Genomic DNA, 27,734 nt, shown 5'->3' with positions numbered 1-27,734 from the left:
TTCTTTAGAAGCTCAGGAATGAAGCTACAAACTGTAAGCATAAACACAGCAGCAGTAAATTGTTAAGTTTTTGGTTTCTTCTATTAGGTCAAAATCTCCAGCGCTACATTCATTACAATTCTTACGATTAGTAAAAAAGGCAAAAACCCCACAAATTCTAAAAAATGCACAGGTTTTAGAGGAAGGGTTATAGATAATCTTGATCTCTGATGTTGTAGTCTTCCAGAGCATGTGAGGGAATTCTTTCCCATTACACTTCATAGTAATATAATTATTTTTCTGGACAAAGCCACTAGAATATACAACATCCTCTGAAAAGATGGAGCAGCTAATGGTTTAGTGAGAGCTTTTCTAGCAAATATTTTGTCCGAGTTTATAAAACATAATCAGACAACCTCAATTTCATTTGAGCAAAAGAATATTTGTGTGGCCTATTTCTCTTTTCTGCTTCCAGCTTATGTTCTTGCTTTGCTGTGCTCAATACTTACAGGTGCTATTCATAGTAAAAACCAAAACAACAAACAATTCTTCAAAGAAGAAAATGCATGTTTCATCTTCTAAATTTTTGCATACATGTTCTGATGAGTTTTATGCTATTGAATATATGCATATTTGAATTATCTTATGGGCCAAGGCATACTGAAACTGTTGGGTGCTTGAGAAGGAGCAAGGCACACAGAAGCTGGGAATCTACACTCTGGAGTTTACTTTAAGGAAATATCTAGTTCCCTTTTTGTGTTAATAAATCAAATACTATATATTGAAAATAGTCGTTGAATTACCGATATGCATTATATGATGTTGCCAGAAGTTCTTAAGGAAGGCCCACTTGATAAATTCAGTGTTGGATATGGGACACATTTTATAGGACTCTCTTTGTTGATATTATCAAACCTGAGAGTTACTGACCCGTGACAATGATTTGTCTGAATAAGACATTAGAATTGTATCTACAGGCATTGCAATGCCTGAATTTGTGTTTTACAATAGAAAGATTAAAGTTTCATTAAATTGTATCGAAGACTAGAACTGAATTGCTGTTTTGAACTCCCTTGTCCTTTTCCATCAGATTACTGATACATGTGCCATGTACTTCGTTCTTCTTAGTCATGATGTTTTACGTCATAATTGAATTTAATGGCTTCTTCTTTTTTTTTTTTTTAAATTTCATTTTCCACATAGCAGTGGGAATTGGAAAGAAATTATAAGAAAAACTACTGGTCTAAAAAGCCACCTAATCTACACTTAGCCAAAATTTACTTTGGGAATTGCAAAGCTGGTTACTTTTTTATTTTAGTCCCAACTTATTCTGCACTTGTTTTCACCTGGTCTATACAGTCTCTGCCAAAGTAGAACAAATGCTAATTAGAGCTGTGAAGTGCTAATATACAGCAAATAACTAATAATAATATCATGAAAACATAAGAAAAAATATTTCTGAACAGAAGGTACAAAGGCCACAAGTAATGTAAGTCAGAGAGGTTTTACATATCTCTGTAATCAACCAAACTTTCATATTATGATTTTTCCACTAAAACAAACAAGTACATATTTGGAGGTTCCCCTATCACCAACAGTAATTTTCTGCTTTTGCAAACCTGCACAAACTAATCAAATAGTAATAAGAAAGGTCTTGATCCTGTTCTCATCGACTTCATTCTGAGCTTAGCATTAGCCTGGAAATGTTCACTGCTGGGTGGAGAATTATTACATAAAATAGAATGTGTAATGAGTGGCAGTTTTGACTTGGAATTTTTCTAGAATTATCATAAATCATTTTTACTGTTGACTCTTTCCTTAATTTAGTTTGCTAAAATAATTCAGTGCTTTGTGAGATAGGTTCTCATCTTACCTTGTATTACACTAGGATAACTTCCTTGTTTGGAAGAAAATTACAAGACTGAATTAGTTGCATATTCTTTATTTGGAAGGTATATTAGATAATTTTTCTAAGAGTAAAGTAGAAAAGTAAAATTATCAGTAGATTTTAAGAGCATATTGAAATATGAGACAAAGCAGAAGAAACATTTATGTATAGTATTCTCTGCCTCAGAAAATTGAAGTCAAGGGAGAGTCCTAGGCAAAAGCACTTATGAAAGTGAAATCAGTAGGTGCCTTCCTAATAAAGTTAACTTTATAAAGCTTTTTCTCCACTTTGTTCCTTTTCCCACTTTGTTAAACTTTATTGAATGATCCGTGACTTAGATCCTGACAATATAGATGTCTGTGTTAGAAATGCACTGGCTTCCTGAGTGGCAGAATTTTTATTAGTATACTTACATTTTCAAGATTTATCTTATGAGCATGTTAAACCTCAGAGCCTACTGCTTTCTCAGTTAAGAAACTTTAAAAATTGTTCTATTAAATTTTATGTTGTTGCATTAAAAAAAAAAATACCCTTTCCAGTCTCTCACATTGAACTCCATGCACCATTTTGTCCTGATGCAGACAACATTTTCAGTCAACTTTATTTTACATAGCTCTTTCTCTGTCATGGGCTTCTCTCTGCCACTAATGATTCCTTCTCCCTTCCTGTTGTTCTTTGTGGTTGGTTTGTTTTGGCTTTTCCCCCTCTTCAGACTGCAGGAAGTTTTGGGGTTTTTTTACTGGAGAAAAGGCCAAAGGTGAGGATACTTCTCAGGTTTGGAGGTGATTCTCCAAAAACCTCTGTCTTTCCCTTCCTATCATTCTGGGGAATGATCAGATGAGACAATTAGTGCCTGCAATGTACAGCCCAGCCAGCTGTAGTAGGACACTTGCAGCTGGGTGGCCATTCCAGGTGTCATTCCAGCTGGTGCTTGATACCAAGGAGCATGAGCTGCTTTTGCATCCCTTAAACATTGCATCTTGCCCATCAAATACTGGGACAAGACCAATGTAACTGTCGTTAAAAACTATCTTTACTGATACAGACCACAGCACTGTGTAGTTTTAAAGAAATGTTAACATGTAATTGAGTAATTTTAATGAGTATAGAAATTGTAACTCTCCAGATATGCATACATGTAATGAGAGCGATTGCCATGCAACAATAAACCATCACTGCTATTATAAAACCATAAACTGTTATTCAATATACTATAAAATTCAAAATCTAATTGAATGTGCTAGTTTAGCATAATTCCCACAAGCCATCATTCTTTAATATTGTGAAATGAATGGGGGGTCTGTGGAGCTATTAATTGTCACTGACAAGTAATAGCCGCTCAAATGAAACTCCAATTATCAGCAACCATTAATCACATTTACTGTCATTTGCAATGTCAAAAAAAAAAAAAATTCGAAACAGCTAAAAGGAATTTATATCTTTTATGCTTTAAGTCACTTTTTAGAAATCAGATGGTCTTTTGCTGGGATAAGCAGGGAACTACAAAAGGGTATTTTCAGTCCTGCTCAGTCTCATATTTTCCAGTTTTAAAAAAACTCCCACTTTATTGCATTTTGATGGAGGCTTAGGTGCTGTGCAGGTTTATTTCTCTACAGTTACGTATGATTTATACTCTAATTGTTGCTAGCATGATGTTATTGCAGTCACTGGCTTTAAAAATAAGAAATTATAGAGATCATCTGAGCATGCAGTTCACTAGTTTGTTCCAGGAAAGCAATTAATGTTGCTTTTAGGATGCAGCTTGATCAGGTATAATGTTCTTGGAGATGAGGGTGTAAAGAAGGGTGGCAGAGTCTTGCTCAGAAAACACTGTTCTATACTTTTCATCTTGTTCATTTGTCAGATTCTGTTCTTTACTTTAAATATTTTTTTTCCTTTGAATCTACCCAGTATATCAAAAGCACAGAGGTACATATCTGGGAATAAGGGCATAGGGAGCTGTTCAGTTCCCATGAGTGGGTTGGCCATTTGTGCAGTGTAGACATGGCAGTTAAAAGGCCTCCCTTGGAAAAAGGGGTCTGCTTACAGAAAATTTCCCTTAAAAATAACAAATAACATCGCTGGACTTTTAAGGGCATTTTGTGGCCCTTACTCTCAAACGATATTGAGGTTTCTTCTGAACTACAGAAAATCATTCTGAGTGATCAGGATTTGAGTCTTTTCCAGTTGTTTACCTTGAGAGTCTATCAGCTTCTGCTGCCATAAAAAGACTCAGATTTAGAATGAGGAAGCATTTTGGAAGTAGAATAAGGAAGCAAAACAAGGAAGAGGACTTAAGGAATAAGTTGGAAGCATCAGCTATGAATACCTTCATAGAAAAAGCACTTAAATCCAAAATATTTTCTTTACTATGCTATTGTTCACTCACGGTTTCAACATCCAGTGAAGAGACAAGTACTCTAACACAAATCAGCAGAGTGGGTATAACATCTGTTCATAATGTACTGCAAATATCCATGAGAGTATCTTTCTAGAAGAAATGTTATAAGAGTTGACAACTGAACTATATATCAAAAGAAGGCAGGCCTAAAATATACACCAATTGTGTTTAGCTAGGTCTGAGGAACCTCTAAGGCACAGAGCAGCTGCTTATTTTTCAAGTTTTTGAATAGAGGTGTGTTTATAAAATTGGATTTAGTAGTGCCTCTGGAAGAGAAAGTCAGAGTTGACTGTATTTGCAATTTTATTATTCCAGTAATTATATATATATAACCAGTTTATTATTTACATAACCATTTTTCCAAATTTTCAAATACTGCATTTTCTCTAAAAGCAATGTGTGTGTAATTGACAGGATGGTTTTGTAGTGGTCAGTGTGCTCTTGAATAGGTTACATCTTTAAGATTCTGTCATCTCTGAAATCCTCTTAAGATACTACCACTCGTCAACCTTGTTTACCTAAAAACTGTGGTTGGATAAATATACCTTATTTCTGATCTTCTTGCTGAATGTAATTGAATGTTCTTCCTCTGAAACACAGCAAATTCTTGGCCTACCAGCATTTCCTAAAACTAACTGAATGCATTGAAAGTGAACACATGTCAGATATTATACTACAGTACTGTCATGATCAATTGATCAAAAAAATTAAGTGCCTAAATGAATTGAACTAGCAGAAAAAACTTCATCATGAGAAAGCTTTGGAACATGATTCTTTCCTTGACTTCAACTCCCAAACTCTATCATTTATCATTTTCTTGATGTTTTTCTGAGTTTTTCAATGTGAAACTTGAATAATTTGTAAAGTTTGTAAAAGATAGTAGTAGGAATAATAACCATGCCATTATAAGATTTTAGTCTGAAGAATTCATACTGACATTCTATTTCCCACATTTAATTAAACATTCTGTCTTTCCAGAAGAAATTAATAAGTATTTTAAAAAGATATTTTCCATTCCCAATTTAGAAGTGCTCCACTGAAAATTTATCATAACTAATGCATTCATTTATGCTTGTTGTCAAGGTGACAGTTTATCAGAATAGCAGAAATCAAAGTATTTAAAATTTAGTTCTGAATTCCCAATGTAGTAGGGTAAGGTAAACACTAATTCTGTCAAACATTAGTTATCTTCCATTAGTATGGAATTAAATTCATTCTTAGAAGAAAAAATATACAAATATTGCTCTGTCATCTAATAATAAACAGTTTTCCTTTAAAGAAGATAATAAGAGAAGAATGTTTGGTAATTTAGCAAGTCTATTTACACAATGTGTCTTTAAACTTGAGCTGTCAGTTAAGTCATAGTCAAGATTCCTGTTTGCTTCAAAAGGAAGAACACCCTTGAGTACAGTAGTGAGACCTGGCTTTTTCCCTCCCTTTCTTTCTTTATCTCCCACTGAATAATAACCTTCATTTAGTGACATCAGTCATTTCTGCCACCAGCCTTTTTTATGGCTGGAACAGAAGCATGAATGACACACTGAGATGTGTGAAAACTTCATCGATTTTGATAAGACACTGGAGAATGTGTCATCAGTTGGTGTTCTCATTAGCTGGAAGATGAAAATGGATGCAGTAATTTGCACAGCAATTACAGCTTGGCCCCCCTTACCCCATTACCTGGCAGCAAGTATTTACAGATGTTAACCAGTGCAGTGGCAAACCCTGAGACTGGTAAACTGCACCCAGTGAATTTTGGTAGTGAGTACAGGCTAGCAAGGGCCATACAGCCATGATCCTCTGGTTACTCTCCTGTGAGCTTCTGTTTTTACATTGAGACACTTAAATGACTTATTAAAAAAACCAAACAACTAATAGCTGGTAAAAACTAACACAAAAGCACACTGCATAACCCATAATAGGAAATATTTGGAATTAATAGAATTCATCTGATTTAATCCTGCTAGAGTTCTGGCTAAATGGAGCTATCTGCTTTTTGGCTGCTCAAATGGAATACTTGAATAGATGACAGAGTTGAAGATGTCATCTGAAATACTGCGCAATTATCATGAATAATTTGAAAATATTCTGTTCTTTTAACAGATCTTAAAATGTCTTGTTCAATAGACTATGGTATTTAGAGCCAAACTACTCCTAAAACCAGCAGGCCTCTATGTTTGTGGTGTTTGGTATCACAACACTTCTCATTTAAAATTTCAGTGGTGACTGAATAGTAGCTCCCAAAGAATGATCTAACCTTGGCTGGATTTTGTTTTAGTCAGAAAATTCGGCTTGTGAATTCTGATGTATTGTAAAGAGAAAGCCTTTTTAAATTTGGAGTTTTTGTTTGTTTTGAAATTTCTTAGGTCCTAGGGACAGCTCACTTACCTGATATCAAATGGACACAATTAATTATTGTTTTACTTTAACTGTTTTCAGCAAATAGCTTCTCACTTTGTTTTAATAATTCATTTACTGGTTTTATTATAGCTGTGCCTATAAGATTCTATAGGCATGTAAAATTATCTTTGATGTAAAACCATATTTTGGGAATATGTGTAGCATTGCACATAGCATTTGCTGACTTTTAGGCCAAATCTGCTTTAAGGTTGTCTGTAGGCCTCTACATGTAGTGGCTGGCAATTTCTTCCTGTTAAAATATTCCTGATAGAGTTTGTTGCTTTTCAGTAGCTGGAAAGTAGTGTACTGCACTTTCAACTCATTATTTAGTTGCATCTCTGTTTCAGTCACACACCTTATTGATATAATTAAGAACTAAGCAATTTGCCCTTGTTTTTCTATCTGCCTTGAGTGTGTTCTGTTCTTTCACTTTTAGTGCCCTCCCCAAGGTAATGCAAAATACTAACATTCCATGTGGCAAATGGAATCAGCTGTAACAGCATGCAGTGGCTTTTACAGTGTGACATTCCCAAGTTTGTAACTGATGAATATTGCATGTCTTAGACAAACTCCCCCTGTAGGATGCTGCTTCTCCCACTGGAGGCATCCTTGCTGATACTCTGCAAGCATGCAGCAGCCATCAGTCAACAGCACCAGGAACTGGCAGATTGTCCCCATGTGTGGCAGTCCTACCAAACTGCACAAAGTCATCATGAGCAGAGCATTGTGTTATCATGAATTGTGCAACGCATAATTGATATATTAACAGTAATAATGAGGTTTTGTATAGTTTGTGAGGCTTGGCTGAGGATTTTTGTATCTTCTAATGTCTTTAGAGCTCCTGGAAATTCACAGATTATGTTTTTCAGTTGTAAATTTCTGTAGGTTTGGAGTCAGTCTTCTGAAACATGCTGTCTGGAAGCATTAGATGCTGTTCTATGAAAACTAAATATTAGCAAAAATAAGGATTTTGTACATGAGTTAAAGTACTTCTGCAGGGCCAAACTCTAAAGGAATTTGTTTTGTGGATATACTGAATGGGTGTGATGAGCTGATGGTGTTACTAAGGAATGCAAAAACCTGTATGTAACCATTTCTTAGTGCTTCATGTGTTTTGCTCAAAAAGTAAATTAAGTAAAATTTCTAAGTGGGGATTAGTAGGGTATATGTATTGTGTGTGTACATATGTCCTAGACATGTATAGAAGGAATTCTCAGAAATACCAGGAAGTGCAGGATAAACTATTTGGCACAATTATTTGTACATTCTACAATTTATAGGGAATCACCTGAATTCCTTACCTGTTTTTTTAGAAACTGCTCCATCTTTTTGTCCTTAATTTTTCTTTCTTGCTTATCTGCATCATATCTACTGCTGTTCTCCACTGTTTGCTTGTCTCCTTATCACATATGAAGCCAGTGTGGACTCTGTATTGAAAAACCTGCATTGACAAAAATGCATGAGTTACATGTGTGTAAATGACAGACTTCTTGTTTCATTGTTTTTTTCTGTCTTCCATGAAAATGGAGATAGAACAGCTAGAGACTTGGGGTCAAGCACTAAAGTGCTAAGTTTTGCAGATATGAATACTGGCATAATTTTATACTGCTAACTACTTAAATCCATGCACAAAACCGATTTATATACTTTTTTTTTTTTGCACAAAATGTATCAACACAAACATGAGAAATGTGTCTTAGAAAATGCATGCTTATGAGAAACATAGTGTTATACAAGTGTTTGTCAAGTTTGTCAAGGTCCTCTGGAAGCCCAAACAACACCTTTAGAGTGACAACTCGTGCTTAGAGGTGTCACAGATTAGGTTACTTGCAGCACTGACCTGATTTCTTTTAGGCCTGGTCTTGGAGTTTACAAGGTGCCTATCTGAGACACCTCTGCCAAGTTCAGTGGTTTTCACAGAATTCTGATCAGGCTTGGAAGAATTATCCTTAAATTGCAAATGGCAATTTTGTAAACTGTGGTTTTAAGGTTTATCTGTTCCATTTTGTGGTTTATCGCTCTTTGATTTTTTTGGTGGTGTTTTTTGATTTGTTTTGTCCTTCAGGGGGTTTGGGGGTTTGTTTGATTGTTGGGTTTTTTTTGTTTCTTTTTGTTGCGGTTGTTTTTTTTCTTCCAGAACTTATATCTTGGCTTTTTCCAGTTCCAAACAATCCCTTCTCCATCTCTTTTGCATCTATTCCCCACCTTTGCTTTGAATAATCATGCCTCTGGTGAGAATTTGTAAATTAAAATTGTACTGTCCTGTGTTATGACCTTAACTATTACCAACATTCTTATTTCTGAACTTCTGACTTCCTTAAGTCCAAGATAAACACCTCTGTGTGTTATCTGATGATTATTTGAAACAACACATTTTTGTCATACAACCAGATATGAAAAATAATTTAAATTGGGAATGTACAATAGTGCCAAGGAATTTCAATTGTATTAAACTGTTGACTATTGGGATACTATTTCTAGAATTAAAAACACATTTTGAAGTAATTTTTATATTTATGGGGAGTTTATTTGCTTGAGAAGGACAGCAGCTATATTTTTTGACCCTTTTCCATTAGGATTTGTGTCAGAATGAAGACAAAAAGCATAGAAAAACTTAAAATGGCTTTCTTTAAATGGTTCTACCTTTAATGCACAGGGGTGCTTGAGTGTCCAGTCTCAAACCTCTGCACAAGTGTGCCTGACAGCTGAGCCTGGACTGGCAGTGTTCTGTGGCTCAGACACCCAAATATTGTACAGTGGACAGAATAGAAGATGTAATTAGCTGAAAAAGAGTAGAATCAGGATTTGTGTTTCCTTTTGTCTGATTGCCAAAAAGCTTTACAGGTGTCAAAACTCACTTATGACAAGTAAAAGTTGCCTTGTGCATCATTTATCAGGGAGTTCTGCCACGAGGCTCATACTCATACACTTTACAGGTAAGATGTGTTGCCTTAGAGCATGCCACATTTTATTAAGTATCCAGCTTTTCACAGGGATGATGTTCAATGAAAAACATTCTTATATGCCTGGAAATGTATGCCATAGACCAAATACCAGTTTATCTGTGATTACTTAGCAGGAACCATCTGTCATGTCCCCACCCCCTCAGTGCTGAGAAAGGCAGAGACTGAAGGTGAGAAGTATATTTACTTCTGACAACAAAAGCAGCTGCTGCTGTTACTTTTAGCTGGAAGGCAAACCTGCTGGAAAAGGTGACTATCTGTTGTGGTTCCAGTACACTGGGACCAAACATGTCTGTTGATGACAGCAAACCTCCCAACACTTGTTTTGTACATGTCAGAAGGCCATGTACAAACACAGCTCATCTGGGAGGTAGAACCAAGAAGAAACTTTGGGCTAGAAAAGTATCAGGACAGAATTGAGAATCTCTCCTTTCTCCTGCCTTCCCTTTGGTAGAATATTCCATTGCAAAAGACATTATTTTTCTCTAATGATAACACAAGATTCTGAAATGAAGCACAGCAGGTAAAAACAGCCAGCACAGAATTAAAAAAAAAAAAAAAAAAAAGAATTGCATATTCATATGCTGAAATATTTTCCAGTGCTGCCAACTAACTATTCCAAGTGGAAAAGGTACAAGCTCTGCTGTTCATTCTGCCAATTTCCTTTCTTAAAGCCCTGGCACTGTGTTTTGAGGGCTGGGTACTCTAATCTCTGTTATTCTTACCATCATCCATCAGGCTAAGAAAGATACTGACAGAGACAAATAATTTTTTTAAAAATAGGATTACAGAAAATAGGTATACTTTTAAATTTATGGGAAAGGGAAAAGAGGTATTTCTTCAGTAAAATCACTTAATTCCTGTTACTTTCTTTCACAGTGTACAAGGGGAGCACTGTCCTAGGATGTAAACGCACCTAGAGTGTATTTCAAGACCAAAATATAAACATTGGTGGGAAAGGCACTTTATGCAAATGTGTTTCCTGAGAGATGGCTCTCCCTCCCTGATGGTTCTAGTAAGACAGAATAATTTGGGAAAAGAAGGGGAGTGCCCTGCCCTTTACCTCTTTGCTCTTTTCTTGTATATCCCCTTGCAAATATGATTATGACAAAATAAAAGGTTCATTTAGATGGGAGCTTCTTCTAAAGTATTTTCAATATATCACCATAGAAAATGTAGAGATAAAGCAGAGCTATAAATGACAACCCTTCTATGAAAGGGAAACAGGTCAACATGCCTTACTCTGTATTGCACTCATTTTCCTTTTACAGCCCACCTGTCAGTCCTGTTATCATTGTCTAGAAAAGAATTTACAGTAAGTCTTTGCTTCAATCAGTTTCCATGGTAACTTGGTTCTGTTTTAAATCCTTTACATAAAGATGGTTTGGTTAAAATGCTAATGAGCTGCAGTGCTCGTCCATACCTGAACTACCTTTCCCAGTGCTCAAGAATAATCAGCTAGGGGTGTCACTCCATCTGCTCTAGTTCCTTTGGTATCTACAGCACTGTTTCAGTAACCAAGTCAGATCAGCTTGCCATCTGGAAATCTCAGTTTTCAGAATTGTGGAGGGTTCAGGCTACTGGACTAGTGTTTGTACAAGATGTGCTGTGAAGCAGAGGAAATCATGTTGGTGTCTGGAGTCTTGAGTTCACTGGGGAAGGATCCCTGTGCATGTACAGAACCTACACTGGGGCTGAAAGCTCCAAGGACCGTGGTGTCTTACCATATGAACCAGAAAAGGCAGATTGTCTTCTTTGCAGAAAACACTGATCTCAAAGGTATGAACAATAAAATCCCTTTAAATCAGAATAAGGGAAGGAAAAGTTCAGGGGAAAAAAACCAAATGAAAGTTTAATTGATTCTGAGTATTGTGATGATACTCCATCGTTATGGATATGTATGTTTTATCCAGCCTTTAGTTATCCCTTATCCTAGTTTTGAGCTTATCTCTAACACTCAATTTCTGATTCTCTGGCCCAGTTGGACTTTGTCTTTGACAGCCTTGGTTTTCCTTCTGATTACTTTATACCAATTCTCATCTAGGAGAAAAATCAGCATTTTTTAAATGTAACTTAATAACACAAGTTTCAATTAGAGGGAACAAAGAACTTTTCATGTGCATCTGATAGAACTCTTCAGCAAATTACTCTGAAAACTTGCTGCATTTCATAGAAGATGACACCTTCCAAGTGCTGTCAGCAATTCTTAAGATTCTGTACTAGATCTGCTCTTGTTGTATTGGGTAGCTTAATATTTATATAAGAAGTCTTTTGTTCCATTAGAGGCACTGATAGAATTTATGAAAGAAGTTTTATACATCTGTATCTTTCAGGCAGGTATCTAAAAAGCTGCTGAATGTAGGTACAAGAAGCTGCTGAATGTAGCTGCACACCAGTTAATTTATGCTTGAGTTTTTCCAAAGACTCAGTAAGGATCATGTGTTTCACCATGGGACAACACATTATTTTTGTATGGTAGGTGGTTGTCCAGCTGGCCTGTATTAAGCATCTTAAATAACAGAGTCAACTTGGTCATCTACTGATTGCTTTAGGTAATGTTATCTCCCTGTAATTTAGTTGCCCTTTAAAAGAAGTCAGTATCCTTGTCCCAAGCCAAATAATATGTGTGTCCTAGAAGTTTCATTTAGACCTATATAATCCCCCCTGAAAACATTGGGGAAAAAAAAAGCTTTCAAACGTGTTTTTGCCAGCTCTTATTTTTACCTAACAGTTTCATTTACTCCTGATCTCCTAGCACTATCCTGTAGTCATTAATTTCTGAGGGAAGGGCATTGTCAAAGCAGGGTATCATAAATCTACTGAATTCCTTTCATCAGTCGTGGCAGTAACATCTTCACAGTACTCCTGTGTCAGTAAAGCATGACCTTCTCTGACTGATCTGTGCAGACTATGCTTAATTGAACTGTGCTTTTCCCAGTGAGCATTTTAACTTTCACACAATGATTTTTTCAACAGCTGACATCCAAACAACTGGTTTCTGTTTGCTGGGTGAAAGAACAAATAACATCTGATGTTCTGTCAGTTGAAAAAAAAAAGTAGTTCCTATTTTTAGTATTTTTAATATCTTTTATCTCAACTGAACAATTAAGTATGCTTAAAATGTCCTTGTTTTTTAATTCCTTTTATAATCCTTTGTATAAAAAAAAAGAGGGCTGATTCTGTGCATTTTAACTTTGTAGCATTATGGTATTCATGGATTCCATCCTGATGAAAAATCAGTGCTCCAGAAATACTGCACCTTGATATGAGAACTGAGCATTCCAGCTGGCTGCCTGAGATGGGGCATTCCTTGTTATACAATGGGCTTTAATACAGTTCTTACTTCATTTTACTCATCTGCTCATTACAGTGTAATGCAAAAGGCTATACTTCCTTATGCCCTGGAAGTTTTTCAAATATACAGCAGATAAATTGCTAACTGCATAACCACCTCAGTTATATTATTTGGTGTTTCACCTTCTGATTAAAAATTACTGCTAAATTTAGAGTGTCTTATTCCTTAATTTTTAGCTCATTATGCTGACTTACTTTTTAAAAAACCTCTTGTTGATTTCTTTTTATTTTCCAATGCATTTTATTTGTCTTCTATTCATTATTACCAATTATTTGAGACTACCAGTATCTATATCTAATTTGCCTGCTGGTAGGATTCTAAATAGTTAATCTCTGTGCTTTAAATAATTGTATGATTTTTGCCCTTTGTTTTCTACCCTCATGTGCTGCTCTGTACAGCTGGGTTTTTTTATTGTGTATACAATTAATAAGATTCTGATAACTATTTTCCCCCTCAGTGCTTTCTAAAGCCACATATTTAGAAATCTAGTTGTACTGTGATTAAAGTAGAACAAACCTGTTTGAATAAAATAATTACAGCTCAAATATGCATGCATCCATGAAACGTCACGTTACAAGTCTCAGACAGCTCTGCTGCTGAAGGCTGAGTGGGCTATGTATAAACAAGTATGTAAAATGAGGATTAGTAGGGTAAGAAGTAAACTGTATTTGCAGTTGCTGCTGGTATGTACTTTGGAGCTGGATGAACTTTGCAATGGCAATAGGAGCCTCTCTCTTTCCTGGTTCCTTTGGTCCTCTTATGTCCTACATGATGCATCGTCCAAACTTCCACATTATGTCTAAGCTTACTTTCAAGATGACCTCTTTGATCTCATTTTTCTTATGCAAAGTATCTCCTCTCCCTGGCTACATGTGAGAAATCGTGTTTTGAAGTGTGTTACACAGGAAGAGATTAGCAGAGGAATGCCACTTTGTTTCTCCTCTCTGCTTGCTCCTCCTGTGAGTAGCACAGCCAAGACAGGAGTTTGAAAGCAAGTTTGTCAGGATCACAAAGTTGTTTGCTGCTGAATTATCACAGTAGAAGGGCCCATAGAACTGAATCAGACACTTTGGCAGGTGTGGTTTGTTTGAGTCAGAACTGCAGCACATAAATAATCTCACACTCTTTCCTTCTGCTCTTCTCTTGCCTCCAGTCCTCCTCCTGACAGAGGCACTGGCCTAAATGCTGCTGATCTTTATTGTTGTGAGTAGTAAACAGTAATTGTTTTATAATGGTGCAGGATAGGACAGAGCAAATAGTTGCAATGGACAGAAGAGTTAAAAGCTCAGACCAAACCTTCAGGCACAGTTCAGAGACCACCAAACCCTGTTCTGGGCTCTTGGTCTTTGGAGGACCAAAAAAAAAAAAAAAGGCAAAAAGTTTAATTTAATTTAATTTAATTTAGTTTATTTTAACTTAATTAAGAGATTCTTGTCTCTAGAAGCTCTTTGTGATGACTATTGACATGGAAATATCTGATCAATTATTTGTCTTTTAACTAACTGTTTTAAAGACACACCTCTTCAGGTCACACTACAATTTTTAAAGTTCCACCTTATTTGGAAGGTAACTGGTAATCATAAACATAATGTTTTCATGTCCCCTAATAGCACTGAAAAAGTAGACATGTATAGTTTCAAACTGTTTGCTGTCTCTAGGTGACAAAGACATGGTTAACTGTTATGTCTGGAATATAACAGAGTTAGCCTAGTGAGTAGGATTCAGGGAAATTCAGATTCCTTTCATGGCTTCCAGGCTTTTCTTCCTCTTCTAGACAGTTGGCTGTAACGTTCTCAGCAATGTAAAATTTAGATTTTTAAATTTGGGGAGTGGGAGTTGAGAGAGAACAATGACTCATTCTATAAATGCAATGCAAGAGCTCAGTATTTTTAAGGTCACTTCTCCTTGTTATGAATATCCCTGATGGCTGCCTAAAATCAATTAGGTGTAATATAGTCTCACTAAATTTCTGCTCCTCAGTACTACAGTAACACATTTTATTAACAGCATGAGAGGCAGTTCTGCAAATTCTACAATCTAGAATTGAAAGGAAAGATGAAATGAAAACAAATGCTGCTTTTCTATACATACAGTCATGGTTTGAATGATGGGGTTTTTCCTCTTAGGTTTGCTTTTCACTTCTATGAATATTACATTGGGAAATCATCTTTTGGCTATTTTTTCTGTGTGTGCATCAGATGCCCAAGTGGTTTAAGTTAGCTACATTAACTTCACTGGTGGAATACAGATTTGTATCACTGTGGAATGGAGAGCATGGATGTGTAACATAGCATGGCATGAAACCTTTTTCATCTAGTAAAGGTTATCTAGCTTTATGAGAATTTCCAAGTACTAGTATCTTGGACTAAGGACTAAAAAACTTGGTGGGAACTTTGCCACTGCCTTCTCTGGAGCTAATGGGAAATATTCACATAACTCAGTTTTAAGCTACTAGCTCAGATCAGATGATTACACAGAAATTTAGCAAAGGTAAAGTTGATTTTATTTGGTCCAAATCCCTATTTAACAAAAAAGGAAGAACTATATTCTGTTAAGCTCTTTTTTGAAATTCAAATCATGTTGATACCTTAGGGAAATGTCTGACTAGAGGCTAACAGGGTTTGCATGAGCTCTAGATGATTAACCTACTTTATATTGCTCCCACCACCCTGCATTGGTTAATCATTATCTTCAGCAGTGTCTTGAACAATTAGATAAAACATAATTTATTTCTTTTCTATATTTAGAAAACCTTAAACTAATCTTATTTTTCCTTTATTTTCCATCATGCTTGGCATATGATGGAACATGTATAGTAGAATTAATGTAAGAAAAAGCCCCAGTCTCTATCCTTGAGTAGGCTCAGATGAGTTAATTCTTTACTGTCCCTCCAGGGCCAGTATCCATTACTGTTGAATCAGATACTATGAGTTTGTAACTGGCAATAAACAAATTTTACAATTCAGTCAGGCATTTTCTCACTCAGAAGCTGCTCTATCAGCTGTTTTGTTTCTCCTGAAGCATTAGACAATTGGGAAGTCTGGTAAAAAGAAGCCAGTCTGTTATGGTAGTTTTGTGACACAGTTCTGAGTGTGTGTGATGATTAGATGGTGTGTTTCCACTCAGGAAACAATTACACTGAAGTAGGAGGACTGCTGGGTTGCCAGTTACTATAAATGGGCTTTCTAATGGTGACTATACCATGGAGGTTAAAAAGTTTTTCAGGTTCTTTTCCAGGCCTACCAGCTGTAACCCTGCAGCCACAACACAACCAGAAATATGTAAACTATCCACTCTTCCATTCCTCTGTTCAGGCATACAAATATTGGTCTTCAGGTTTTCAAGATGAGGTTTCAGAATGTTGCCAGTTACTGGTGTTCCAGTGACTTTTTCAAATCACATGAGATTTTGCAATGGTCAGTTCTACTCTGAATTTGCAATTCACAGAGGAATCTGACAAAGGGACTTTTACTGGATCAGTAGAAAATTTTCTTTCTGTATCCTCACATTCTCCTAAGATTTTTTTTTGTATTTTTGTAAAGAAAATACACTAGCTGGTTCTTGTAACAGTCTGCATGCTTGAACCATGTCACATCACATGCAATGTTTTTAACTTAAGATGCTAAATTAATGAGAATTCAGAAGTATATTCTTTAACATGTTTGCAAAAAGGCCATATGTAAGAAAGGAACATACAGCTGTGGTTATCAGTGTGCCTCATCAGACTTTTTAAAATTTTTTTCGGGTAGAAAACTGTGTCAGTTTATTACTAAGTAGAAATACGTTTAGACATTACTGAGGAAATCTTTTGGAGGAAAATAAATAAAAGTAGTTCATAAAATCGTTATATATATAAACCAGACTTTTGCAAAGAAATTTTATCTTTTCCCACAGGGAATGCCATCATAATACCAGAATATGTAATTTCTTTTAAGGGAAGGTACTTATCTATGCCCAGTATTGGGTCAGAGTCAGCCTTTACAGCCTCAAATTAAGGAACCAATTACGATGAAGAAAATGCAATAGCTAGGAAAAAAACCCTGGGTTTCAACATATGTACATTTCTAGGTTGGATAGTGGATCTGATTTTCATTAAACTATGTGCTGAATTCCACAAGAATACCTAATTCTTGTAATTTGTGGGATTATAATCCCCAGGCAAAGTCAGTCTTTTTTATTTTCATTTTTCCAATGCACCATCAAACAGAAATATGTCTCACTAAAGATAGTTATTAAAAATCTTTTATACTTCTTGAAAACACACAAATCCTTGAAAACTTTTATGTGGCATTGGAAAAGTGCAAAAGACACCATGTGACATCAGCATGTCTTACAGAAAAACAGGAGTGCTAGCTGGTAAAAGTGCTCAAGTGGCTGAGAGAGAGACTTGTACCACATGCTGCAGAAGGATAAAAATGAAAGCCCAGAGTCTGATTCTCTGTTAGCAACTTCTTCAGCTGACTCTGAAGATGGATTAACCCTGAGCATGTAGCCATGCTGCTCTCGTGGCAGAGCTGGGGTGCCCCTCAGCCCCTGGGAGCCTCAGTGCCCTGGGCTCAGAGCCTGCAGCAGTGTGTGACTGAGCCATGCTCAGGTGCCTGTCACACCCACCTGAGCCTGGATCTCTGCTGTATTTCCACTGCCCCTAGATGGCCAGTGCTACAAGTACAAATGTCTACTGAGTAACTGCGACATCTTTGTCCTGGTAAAGACTGCCTAATTTGGAGACCTTTTATTTATGAGAATCCCATCACAGTTAAGAAAATACCATTTATTAAAAAAAAAAAGAATTCAACATGCAAAATTGATGCATAATATTCTTTTTAAAAACAGCTTCTTCAAGGAATTCTGTGCCACATTTTTAACATTTCCCAGGCCCATATGTTTCAGAAGCTAGGTATTTAAATATCTCTTTCCAAGAACAGCACTAATAGAGGATTTCATTGACAACATTTAGGAGTTTAAATTATTGCCACAGAAACTGATATATCATAGTGCACAAAGAAAAAGAGACAATAATTCCCCCCCCAGCATATTCTCAGTCTATATAATGTGATTTATAGAGAGAATAATCACATAAATAAACTATGTTTTTCTTTTTGAAAAGATACAAAGCTAGATTTATATCCAAATTAGAAAAATGTTCTCAAAATAAAACTTTTCACCAGCAAAAATCCTACATGAATACTAAACAAATACTGTACATTGTGTGCAAGGAATTTGTATTTGAAAAGGTTCAAAGCTGTAGAGTTTTAGAAAGCAACTGTGAGGAGCTGCTATAAATTCTTGGACATAAAAAGTTTTCTAATGTGCCATAATAAATACCTTATGATCATGTGATTTTTTTTTTTTTTTTTACTTTTTCTACACAAACTATGTACTGAGATAAATTTCCCTATCCATCCATCCATCCATCCATCCATCCACCCATCCTCACTTTGATTAGATTGCCTGCTAGGTCTCATTCATTTAGTACAGACTCAAGTCTTCCGCTTCCCACCCAGTTCCATGTTCCTTGCTGGTAGTGTGTCCTGTACTTGCTGGGCAGATCCTCTCCTGATCCTGGACCATGTATGCTGGAGGTAGTGGATCTACATGGGACAAGTAGTTTAGCCTGCAGTTTATTGTCCTGGAACAGAACAGAGGCACCAGCATTGCATTTAATGGATTTTTTTTGCTGGCTGTTTGTTTGTGCCACCACCCTTTCAACCATGAATTCTCTCCATGCAGAGAGATATTATTTCCCTGGTGTTACTAACTCCTCTGGTCAGATTTGCAAAACAAAGGAGATCTCTGTGCTGGATTTGAGTGTAGCCTTTTAAGCCATGCCAATATTGTTTTAAAATCACATGCTTACTATTTAACAATTAAGATAATGTAACGCTATCTACGCACGAGCTATTTAATCTTATCCTGCCCATGACCTCTCATGTCCATCTGTGTACTTTGAATTGCAGCTAAAGTAACTTCATTTTTGACAACTCGAACACTGATGGTGCATCTGCTGCAGAAATGAACTTTATGTGGGATAAGCATCAGTGTGAGAGCCCATAGTGCAGGTGGTCAGTTCACACTGAACTTGCCTGAAGTGCTGCCTTTCCCTTGGTGAATTGCTGCAAGCTGTAGCCTACTTTTATCTACTAGACCTTTCACAGCAAAACTCAAAATTTGAAAATCTACATGGCCATATTTTTGTGCTTCCCATGCTACCATTACACAGGCACAGAAAGTACCTTCACTTGTAGTTTTCAGCTTTAAAATGCTGTAATAATTCCTGTTGGAAGAATCCACATAATCCTCTGTATCTTTTGTGTTTACAGTGTGTGATGTCGCTCTCTCAGTAGTTTTGATGTGTTTATCAAAAGTGATTAAATACTATAAAAATTTTCCAGCTCAATTCTCAGGTGGGAGAAACAATCCAAACAAGCATACTCTGAAACTGGAAGTGGCCTCAATACAAACCCGTATTGGCAAAATGAGGTACTTTTAGCTAGGTAAGATGGTGTACCACAGTTGCAGCTATGTTTTAGTCCTCCTTGTTGTGGAGCAGACAGTCCCTTCTGTTGAGCAGAATTCAGTTTGTGTATCCCACCACTGATCCCAGGGAAAGTACACATTGACTTTTTTGACATTTTGTTCCTTTCTGTGAAACGAAGTGTCCATTACAACTGTAAGAAAATGAAACTTCAGCAGTGAATCCCGAGTATGTTTTAAGGCTTCTGTGGGTATGAAATGTAGAAAAACAAGGGCTAGTAAATGCTAGTTGTATTTCAGCAGTTGTCACGGTGTCTGACCCAATACTCTAGGTGTGCTCTGTTAAGGCTAAGTTGTCCTTCAAGCCAAAGAGGTAAAAAAAAAGTTAATAGGACATTTTGGATAGCTCTGAAAACCTAACTGTTGGCTCGGCCATGCCTTCATGCTCTAATCATAGCGTACTTTTTCCACTGTTTCAAGCCAAAATACAAGTTTTGTAGGGTATTTTCAATCTCTTAGTGTTTTTCTATTGAATTTTATGACAATATAATATCAACATGGTGAAACTGAACTATGACATTTCCTGGAATGCTCTGACTGTGTTAAACCTTGTCCTCTCTGAACTTGTGTCTGTTCTGAGAATAAGACACAAGGGATTTATTGCCAGAATCTGAGAACTGCATATGCCTCTACCCAATGCTGTTTAATCTCTGCAAGTATTTGAGTATCTTCATGTTACAACAGAGACTTTAAGCTTACATGATCTTTTTTCCTAAAGTTCCCTTGCACAGATCTCAGTTGGCACATATCTTTATGTTCTCCCAAGTACACTTTTATTGGTAAACTTCTAAGATTTCACAAATAAAATTATTGCAGCAGCAAAGTAACAATGCTGGATACAGGTTATTGACTTTTTGTTACTGCAAATATTTAATTGACTTGATAGAAAAAGATTTATAGACAGCTAGAAAAAGCAAAACAAGAATTTGATTTAATACATAATTCAAATTAACTCTCACTATTGGACTGTTTCTGACACAGGTTTGAACTGAGAAATTTAAACATACATATTTCCTATACAGTACTAAATATTAAAACAGAGAGCATGCTATAGCATCATTCTCAATGTACTGGTTAATGAGATGAAGGGGTAATTGGCACTAGCTGTGACTTCAGATCATTGCTAGGCACAGCCATTACTGTCCAAAGTTGCATTTTAAGGCTGAATGCTGACTATTTTGTCTGTGGAGAAACTTTCTGTTCCCTCTAATTAAACTGGATAATTCAATTCATGAACTGTTTCTGGATCAGTGCTCTCCTTACTTTAATGGAAATCAATGAAAAATAAGTAGGTTTCCGCAGGAGGAAATAAAAGTACAAATTCAATCTCAGAAAAACAGCCCATGAAGATTTGTCAAAAGTAAAGCACATTGGTGACCTACAGCCTTTTCTGGGCCTAATGCACTGTGCTTGCCTTGGAAATGCTAAGGCCAGATGGAATTATTTCATGCTGCTTCGAAATAAGATATCAAGTCCTGCTGCTCGTATGTAGCCAAATAAGGCAGAGTTTTGAAATAAGTTATCAAATCCTGGCACCAATGCACCATCAACCAGTGGATTTGCAATAGACTGCTGTGGAATGACCAAAACAAATCTCAGTAAAAGGGAAGCCAGAACACTTCTGTGACTGCAATTACAATAAAAAAGGCTGCAGCTTGCCCAGTGCAGCAAATCCACCACCCTTAGAAACCTCTTCTTCAGCAGGTTTTGCTACTTCAGCTTCTCTTGAAAACTGGAAGATATAGCAGTCCCTACCAAGAACAGAAATGCAGCACTAAATTAGATTTTCCTAGGCCTTTTCCAGTTTCTTTGCCTGTGCAAAGGGCCTTTAAATGATTTGTGTTTATTCTGTGCTTCTTGTAAAGCATTCTTCCTTTAACAGAGAGAACAGCTCCCTCTACTAATCTGGAGAGACATCACTTGGGTAATAGTGCATGATGTGTTGCTCCTAGAGGAAACCAAATGGAATTTTGGACAATAAAGCAGAAATTGGGCTGCTTTACTACTTTTAATAATGTACCTGTTCAGATATAAGTCTCTTTCTTATTTGTTGGCAGAGGGTGTGTAAGTCTTTTTAAAATATTGTCAGAAGATGCAATAAAGGTGGTTTCCACTTTCTAACATGTGCTGTAATTTGGAGAAAAATATTAATAGGTTTTGGTATTAAACAACATTTTCATAACCTTGTAGTTGCTATGATAAGACAATTTTGTTGTCTGGAAAGCTAGAGAAGCCCAAACTTTGTGACAGTGTTCCAAATCTGTACTGAAAAAAATCTGTCAAAATTCTAGTTTTAAAATTCTCCAAGAATCTTTCATATGCAGATTATCTCAGAAATCTGAGTATTTATATCTCATTTAATGCATGTACTTTGTAACTGTCTAGGATGTTTAATGATGATACTTAGATTTCTATGGAGAGTAAAGCATATTGTAGTCCAGCAGCAAAAGCCTTCAGTCCAGCAGGGGCAACAAGGTGGATGAAACAGTCAGGTGTCAACTGCACTGGAATGATGCCCATCATGGAAGGGGTTGCCAGGGAAGATGACCAGACCTCTATCTTTAGCTACAAAGCACAAGCAGAGGGCATCTTTAAAAAGCTGCAGATCATCATGTCTCAGATTCTCAATTTCATCTCAATATCCACTGCTGGTTTTGTCTCTTCCAACTGTTTTCCCCAAACTGTTTCTCCTTTGTGTACTTTTTCTTGCCTCCTAAGCCTCAATAGAATTAAAATATTTAAAACCATTAATTGCAAAGGCATAATTTGTTTTCCGTGATGTGAAATGAATCCTTCCAAACATGGACTGTCTAGATGAAAAAAAAGTCAAAATTATCTGTGCAAATGTTAAAAACAGTAAGTCAGCCTTAATATTGTACATGATAACACATTATTCCTCAATACTTTTGAAATTTTTATTTCTTAATGACTATTTCATCCACTTGAGTTAGTTCCTGTCTCTCCTGTGTAGCAGTAGTATTTGTTGCCATCTGAGAACCTCCTTAAAAGAGGAAGGAACTACTGTTTAGTGTTTAATTGCAGGGAATTAAAAAATTCCCATGAAAACATTTTTTAAATTATGATGACAGGATGCAGGTGAAATAGTGACAAAAGGATTTCTTTCATGAGACCAAGACCTGCCTTGCATAAAGAACTGCACCAGAGTGTGCCTAAAATGGGTGTCTGTGACTCTGCAACTCCCAAAGGTTATCAGCAGTTCCTGGAAAGAGAAGTAGGAGGCTTCCTGGTGTTTTTCTTAGCATGGATTTAACAGTTTAGTCAGTCTAGGCTCAACAGTAATTATCTACCTTAGCTGTCACCTCCAAATGATCCTTTAAATATTTATACATAAAATATTTAAACATGACAAATGCAAGCAAAATCCTGTGAAATTAAAAAAAAAAAAAAAAAAAAGGACATTAGGGCTAGACTGCAGGTTCCTTAACAGTGTGTAACTGATTTTTCCAACTGAGAGATTACTTCATATCAGACTCAAGACTGTTTCCTGAACTTACGTGATTTTTGAGTGAAAAAAACCCTAAAACCCCAAACTGAAACCCATGCAGAATATAGATCTCTGAACCCTTACTCATGTCTGCCCCTGTATTTGTCATCCTCCTACCAGAAATAGTTAGATCCATCTCAAATTCTGCCTCTTAATCTGACTAAATAATTTCCATGTAGATTTCCCTTCCAGGGGTCTGTTTATGATCTTCAAAGCTGTTTCATCTTAAGAAACCCTGGATCTTTGATCATTTGTTTCAAAATGTATCCTATCAGTCCAATAAAAGGAAATTAACATTTAGAGGACACCTTCAGGTAATTCAGAATCCTAAAACAGTATAATCATAATTACTTGGAGAAATACAAATACAAATACTTGGAGATCAAAACAAGGATCTAATCCTCTTCTTTCTTATTAAGGGATGATTTTACAAAGAGAAGAGCCCTTTCTGAGATTTCACATGTATCAATAACTTATGTGCTGTCATCTTTCTCTGCCAGCACACAGAGACTGTACATTTTGGACAATCAGGAAAAAGTCAAGGACATTCTTATAATCTCAACTATGTCTTTTGTCCTGCATAATTGCACCTCTCTTTTTTGTTCTACCTCTAAGACTTCTAAGGCTCGGGAAAGCCCCAGTAGGAGCAAGGGGAAGTTGCTGTGTGTCATCCCCATTGTGCCCCCTGCCTGTGCCTTTGCTCCCTGAATTCAGTGTTGTGACCTACACAGAAATTTCCTTCTAGGGCAATGGTTTTATGCCAAGAAAGTCACAGTGAATAGTTGTGGTGGCAGCTGGCTTTACTCTAACAGCCAGGTATTTCCTTCTTTTACAAAGCACAGATCTGTTGTGTCTATTTGGGAAGAGAGAGTGAAGCACTAAATTGTGGGATACAGAGTGGCCATATCAGTGCAGGCTGCAGTAATAAGGTAACCAAACCATGGATACCTCCTTTGCAGCTAATGAAATCTGACTACTCCTTCAAAATCTAGGAGCAAACAGAATCAGAGTATATGCCAAGTTATTGCTTTGCCCCTCTATTTTTTTATAAGAATTATATTGTTCTGTCCACTGAAACTCATTAAGAAACAAATTAAAAGTTGTGAAGGAAAGTCATCCTTCATTGACCATTCATGCTGTGTTGTTGAAAGTAGTTTTATTTATGATGTTTCCCTGCTTTTTCAATCTACCATATATCAGACAGTTTATCAGAAAGTTGTAATGAACTCATGATTTGATACCATTAACAGCTGCACAAACAACACAAGCTGTAGATCTTCAGTTTTGAAAATTCAATTTTATGTTCAAGCCACAGATTATCTAGAGTTTAGACTTCAATTCATCCTGCCAAAGGCTATTTCTTTGTGTACTATCTCTAACTGATTCCTAGGGTACTTTCTAAAATTAAAAATATGAGACTTCTGAAATATTTTCAAACTTGATGCCTCAGTGATTTATACAATTATTTTGATTAAAGGAAGTACTAAAATAAAGGCTTTGGTTGATTCTTGGGGACACTACAAAGTTACAGTTCCCTGTAAACTCAGTTAACAAAAATGGTACTATCTTCATACACATCCACGTAGGAATACCTGTTCTGTTCTCTCCTTTACTGCTGGACAGTACTAAAAGCTATTCTTATTCTGTTTTCATACTAGCAAAGGCAAAGAGACTTGAAGTACTCTTTTGGAAATCAAATTTATTTCTCCCTACCTTACATTTGAAAAAGTATATTTTTATCAAACCCATTCATTTTGTTTCTATGATACACTGTAAACAAAGACTCAGTTTTAACCAGTAATGAAGTTTTTGTGTGAACTAAAAGCAAATGCTACAACTATTTTGAAAAATTCAAAGGATTGGAAAGGATGTCACTTCAAAAGGCAGAAAGTAGTGGAAAGTATTTGAGATAATGTTGTAAATTGAAATGACCCCAATACAATAACTATTCATAGATAAATAATGACTATCCCCATAGTGCTATATAAAATGTTAAAAATAGTTTATGCCTTGCAATGAGTAAATAGTAACTCTGTGAAAACAATGTGATGGTATCACTTTTTGTTCTGAACATCAGCCTTTTTTTATGCATGCTTTTGAATAGGGAGTTGTAAGGATAATACTTTTTGAAATACTGTATGTACATGCCAAAGAAACCATTTGAAAGCACTGCTCTTTGTGATTTTACACTGCCAGTAAGACATACACTTTAAACTTGCTCTGTCAAATACACCATTTGTCTCAGAGATTACACAGCACAACCTTTCTTTTTAAGCTTGTTAGTACAAAGTATCCTTCAACACATTGGGATGGTATTTAACACTTTGCCTTTTACTCTGAAAAGGGAATTGCTTTGTCACAGATAATTAATAATAGGTCCACATACTTTAATTTTAAAATATGGTCATTTACAGCATAGAATTACCAGTACCATCAAATATTTCCCATAACTACAGTATTTGAATTAAGAGCACATATTTGGTAAAAACTCAAAAAAACTTATATTTGGAAGTTAAGATTAATTATAAGAAGCTATCCCTGTATCATGGTTCAATGAGAGGAATAAGAAATTTCCTTTAATGCAAATGAAAAGCAAATGTGAAAGTGCAACTGTGCAGGGCTATAATTGCTGTCCCTAAGGACAGAAGGGCAAACTGAAAACTGAAAGTTCCTACTGAGAGGCTGTCATGAGACTGGCCACAGGTTTGAGTCCAAGGTAGTCTTTGCAGTACCTCACTGTGGCTTTCTTCCTTCCTGTGGTAGCATAGTTTAGGATATTTTCAAAGCCTTACTTCAGTACTCCCTCTTGAGAGTCCACAGTTCAGTATGCAGATAATCTGATAAGGGTACTGCTACAGGAGTCTGCAAAGCCAAAAAACTAATAAGCAGTATAGCAAGGAAGGGAATTAACTTTTTTCCCCCAACACATTTAGTAGCCTGAATTCCACAGAAGAATGCACACATAGACAATATTTTTATTCCCCATCTCATGTTGATAAATGCAGTAAAAAATTAGGAGCTTGATCCAATATCAGATGAAGTTCAGGCTGTTCTTTGCAGTCTTCCTTTTTCTTTTGCTCTCCAATCTCAAATAGGCAAAATGCTGGCAACTAGAAATCAAATTTGAACTCTGAACTGTAACTTTATACTGAATCATATTAAAAATTTAAAGGTTATAAGCAGGTCATTGTAATTTTGTTATCTAGGTACTTAATTCCTTACTCTTCTGTTCGATGTGTTTGGTGTAGCTCTCTTGCCTGCTTTTTTCACACAGTTTTCCTTTTTGTCTCTTTGACTGCAATAGTAATAGAATAACCATTGTATTTTGTTCAGAATGCATTTTTGGCCAGGTAATTCTGTTTTCCAAGATTTCTTGCATCCCAGTGTGTTTTTCTGCTGGGAAAGAACCCATTGCTAGAGCAACTGGATTTCAAATAAAAACATTTTAGCTAAGAGGTCTTTTATTATTCTGAGTTCCAACTGTGTAGTGTTCTATTTTTCTTGGACAGCAAGAATAACTAGTTATTAATTGCATCCTTCTGACTCCTAATGCCTATTGTTTTTGAAAATTGTGGGCAAGTTAAATAGCAGAGAAGAGGACAAATTTTACAGGAAAACAACGTAAATGTTGTACGGGAAAAGAAACTAAAACCACTAGAAAATGAGAGAAACAATAAAGAAAAATTACAGGAAAATAGAGATTACTGCACTTTTCTTGAGACTTTTATATGAGGTCTCATAGACTGAGCATGATCCTCTCCCCTTTCATTCCCCTTTCATTGCAGAAGAGGTACCAAGACCATACAGTTGTAGCACAGCTCCAGTCCTGCACCAGGATCCCACATGCCTGAGTCTGCAGTTTTCTTTGTGATCTGTCAACCAGACAATCTTTCAGCTTCCAGGCTGAAAAGAGGCCACAGATACTCCTCCAAACTCCTCCTCCTCAGCATTGCCTCGCTAAGAAGCACAGTCCTAACGATGTCAGCTGGTTTTTGTCAAGTGATGAGGCAGTCACAGCACTTCTGATTCATAGGATTGAATGCCTGCATCCAACATGGGTGAAAGAGAACAGATACCCAACTCTGTAGTGAGAGCCAGTGCTGAAGTTCTGTGCATGGAAGGAAGCTGAGAATTCAAACCTTCTGTAAGGTCATAAAATTCCCAAATTGAGATTATGCCTCCTGGAACGTTTGGGGCAGGAGTTTCTCATGCACTGTTGGCTCAATGCCACTTCCATATGGGATCAGCAGCCTCTTAGTGCCTTCATTTGCAGCAGCAAGTATCTGATATTGAACGTTTTGGGAAGCTCACCTGAAAAAAAATTCTTCTTGCTCATTCTGATATCTGAGGTGAAATGCAGGCAGCATTGGCATGCTTCTAAAGATGACTGTGCTGGCTGAACTGCAGAGCATTTCACATCCTGGTAATTAGACTCCAAATGCCCTAAGAAGAACAGCTAGGCAGCTAAGAGGTTTGAGGTTTTTTAGAATCTTGCTTATCTCTGCCACATTCCTAGCTGGGCATGTGGCAACCAGGTTGTCAGTCTAGGCAGATTCAACAAGGACTTCTCTTGCAGGGAAGCCCTACCCTCATTTGCATTAGAATTAATTCCTGCAGCTCCAGATTTTTGGCATGCTGGTGTAGTGTGCTGGGTTCTTCAGTTTATAAACAGCATACTGCTCTCAGATCAGTGCATTCTGTAGAACACA

General features: G+C 36.5%; 1 protein-coding gene across 3 annotated transcripts in view; it reads right to left on the bottom strand.

Moving 5' to 3' along the window:
- Positions 1–27,734, bottom strand: part of B3GALT1 (beta-1,3-galactosyltransferase 1) — a 171,211-nt gene that overhangs the window by 82,646 nt on the left and 60,831 nt on the right. For all 3 annotated transcript variants that reach the window (XM_059853034.1, XM_059853032.1, XM_059853033.1), the window contains exon 2: positions 7,970–8,109. The gene's annotated coding sequence lies outside the window, so the exon portion shown is untranslated. The remainder of the gene's footprint in view (positions 1–7,969; positions 8,110–27,734) is intronic.

The sequence above is a fragment of the Haemorhous mexicanus genome, chromosome 8 (genome assembly GCF_027477595.1).
Source record: "Haemorhous mexicanus isolate bHaeMex1 chromosome 8, bHaeMex1.pri, whole genome shotgun sequence".
In the NCBI taxonomy this organism is placed as follows: Eukaryota; Metazoa; Chordata; class Aves; order Passeriformes; family Fringillidae; genus Haemorhous; species Haemorhous mexicanus.
This window is presented reverse-complemented; position numbering and strand designations above follow the sequence as displayed.